The 3,381-nt window shown below is 45.8% G+C and overlaps 1 non-coding gene across 1 annotated transcript; it reads right to left on the reverse strand.

Annotated features, from left to right (window-relative positions):
• Window positions 1-2,766: 2,766 nt before the first annotated feature.
• Window positions 2,767-2,839, reverse strand: TRNAG-CCC (transfer RNA glycine (anticodon CCC)). Its single transcript has one exon. It is a non-coding gene; the product is annotated as a tRNA-Gly (tRNA).
• Window positions 2,840-3,381: the final 542 nt, after the last annotated feature.

The following is a 3,381-nucleotide window of genomic DNA, read 5'->3' on the forward strand; positions in this document are numbered from 1 at the left end:
CAAGGCACCAAGTTGGGGAGAATCCTTGCTTGCCTCTTCCAGCTGGTGGTTCCAGGCATCCCCTGACTTCTGGCTGCATAACCCGACCTCTGCTTCTGTTTTCACATGGCCTTCTTCTGTGTGTCTGTGTCTTCTCCCTGCTGTTACCTATAAGGACACATCATCTGATTCAGGTCCATCTTAGTCTAGAGGGCTTCCCTAGTGGCTCAGCGGTAAAGAATCCATCTGCAATGCAGGAGACACGGGTTCAATCCCCGGGTCAGGAGATCCCCTGGAGGAGGGCATGGTAACCCAACTCCAGTATTCTTGCCTGGAGAATCCCGTGGACAGAGGAGCCTGGCGGGCTACATTCCATAGGGTCGCAAAGAGTCAGAGATGACTGAAGCAACTTACCACGCCTGCACGCAGTTAGTCTAAGATCATCTCTTCTAGAGATCCTTAACTTGATTACATCTACAAAGAACTTTTTCCTAAATAAGTTCACATTTATGAGTGCCAAGGTTAGGATTTGGATATATATATATATATATATATATATATATATATATATATATATGGACTTGCAGGGACATACCTAGAAAATGTCTGATATTACAGAACAGCAGAATATGACTCTGTAAAGAAAGAGTCACATGGTGACCAAGAAAGGCCTTTTGCTGAGGAGTTTGGCTTGTGCCCTTGAAGTGAATGGGGAACTGTTGAAGTTTGAATCATCAGATCTGTAGTCTGGCACTCACGGGGAAAGAGTGTTGGTATTGTCCTTGTATGAGTTGATGGGGATGGGAAAAAGGATGGGGAGTGGGGATATCTCAGGGTGTAGGATATGAACAGGAAGAGGGAGGAATCTGGAATGACTCCTTGGTTTCCAACTGGAGTAATCTAGCACATTAAGTTCAGGAAAAGGTTGGGTTTGAATTTCCTGGGGGTGGAGATGTGCAGGAAACAATCAAAGAGATGGGTCTGTAGCCCAGACCTCTCCCTAGAATATAAATAAAATTTGGGAGAGGGGAGTAAAAGAAGTGACAGAAGCCTGGAGAACACCAATTTCTCCCCCTCATTTTCTTGTGAAAAATTTCAAGCCTACCTAAAAGTGTAAAGTAGCTTATAGTGAACCCCCCTGGACCCACCATCTGGAGTCTAAATTATCATTTTTCTCCACTTGCTTTATCACACATCTATCCATCCCTCTTGATCATCATCAATGCATCTTGTTTTGTATGTATTTCAGGGTAAGTTGCAAACATTAGGTATGTTTCACTTTGACACATTAACATGCAAATCAATCAACTAGAGTTCAATATTTAGTGAAATGCACAAATCTTAAGTGTACTGTTTGATGAAGTCGATGAATGCATCACTGTGTACCCACATATCCCTGTTGAGATACATTTCCATCTCCTTAGAAAATTCCCTGTGCTCCTTCCAGCCAAATCCTGTCCCCACCTGACCCCTACAAGCAACTGCTGTTTTCTTTTTTTGTTTTTTCAAGCATAAATTAGTTTTGTCTGTTCTAGAACTTCATGTAAGTGGAGCCATACAAGATGTGTTCCTTTGTATCTGGCTTCTTTCACTTAGCATAATGCCTGTAAAGAGTCATTTCTTTGTGTCTCTGTAGCTTGTCCCTTTTATTGCTGAGCAGTATTCTATTATAAAGATGTGTGGCTGAGTCACTAAGTCATGTCTGACTCTTTGGGACCCCATGGACTGTTGCCTGCCAGGCTCCTCTGTCCATGGGATTTCCCAGTCAAGAATGTTGAAGTGGGTTGCCACCTCCTCCTCCAGAGGATCTTCCCAACCCAGGGATCAAACCCACATCTCCTGCATTGGCAGGCAGATTCTTTACTACTGAGCCATCAGGGAAGCCTGTAAAGAAGCGTAGGAATAACAGTGTGGGGGAATTCCCTGGTGGTCCAGTGTTTAGGACTCAGCACTTCCACTGCAGAGGGTATGGATTCAATCTTTGGTTGGGCAACAAAGATCCCACAAGCCAAAGGTGTGGCCAAAAAAAAAAAAAAGGTATTTTTTTAAGGGGTGGACAGAGAAAGAGGATTCTACCTAGGATACTAGAAGGAACAGTGAAGGCAGTAGGAAAAGCACCCAGATAGAATGTCAAGGAAAACCATCTGGATCAATTATAATTAGGTTTGACTACATATAACATAAAAACTAAATAACAGTGACTTAAATAACAGGCATTTATCTTCTCTCATGTAGAAGAAGTCCAGAGATAGACAGCCCTGGTGTGGTATGTTGGCTTCCTGTGCCATCACTGGCCCAGGCTCCTAGCTTTGTGCTCAGCTGTATTCAGCACTGGCTTCTAACCTCAGGGTCACCTCGTGGTTCAGTATGGCTGCTGGAGCTCCAGCCATCCTATCTGCTTTCCAAACTGGTAACAGAAGGAGGAAGCATGGAGACGGGGGCGGGGGGGGGGGAATACATTCTAGCTGAAACAATCTCAGAAACTTTCCTCAAAGTTCCACACATATCCACTTAATACTCATTGGCCAGAACTTCATCACATACCCTGTACCACTAGGAAGAGCAGCCACTGAGCACACTGCCACTCCAAAGATAATGAGATATCTGATACTAGGAGGGGAAATGGATATTGGCTGTCAGCAGCCTCTTCTACCTTCTCTCTCTATAGTATTTATTTATTTTGTACCGGATCTTAGTGATGGCACGCGGGGTCTTTGATCTTCATTGCAGCTTGCAGGATCTTTAGCTGTGGCATGAGAACTCTTAGTTGTAGCATGTGGGATCTAGTTCCCTGACCAGGGATGGAACTTGGGCCCCCTGCATTGGGAGTGCAGAGTCTTAGCCACTGGACCACCAGGGAAACCCCCTTCTCCCTCTTTTGACACCTGGTGGCCTAGCCATGTCCACTCAGCCTTCCTATCTGGGGACCTACGCAGACTGAAGGCTGTGCTTGGCAGACTTACATCCTCCAAGTTCCTAGGGCTCCTTCCTTCTCGAAGGGGTGGTGTCTCTATCTTTTCTGTAGGTCTGTCTTTTCTGGTAGGAGTTTCCAGGGTCTCTGGCTGGCTTCCTGGGCTGTTGGGTCTCCTGGAGTATGAAATGAAAGGGGCAGTATCCAGGAGAATTTGGAGAGAGTTCTATGGGCATCCTCTTCCACCCCTGGGCATCCCCGCTGCTGTGGCTGCCACTCTTCCCTCGCCTGTTTGGTCAGCCTCCCCTGACAAGCAGGGCTTCTTCTCCAATCCTTGTACTGATGGAAAGAGATTCCTCTAGAAAGTAATGAGATTCAGAAGGGGAAAGGTGGCATTTGGAGACAGACAGACTTGGGTTGAGATCCTTTCTGTGCAAAGCTCTCTGAGACTCAGAGACTCTGTCTGTGAACTGTCTGTAGTGAGAGCAGCT

This window comes from Budorcas taxicolor, chromosome 19, assembly GCF_023091745.1.
Source record: "Budorcas taxicolor isolate Tak-1 chromosome 19, Takin1.1, whole genome shotgun sequence".
Classification (NCBI taxonomy): domain Eukaryota; kingdom Metazoa; phylum Chordata; class Mammalia; order Artiodactyla; family Bovidae; genus Budorcas; species Budorcas taxicolor.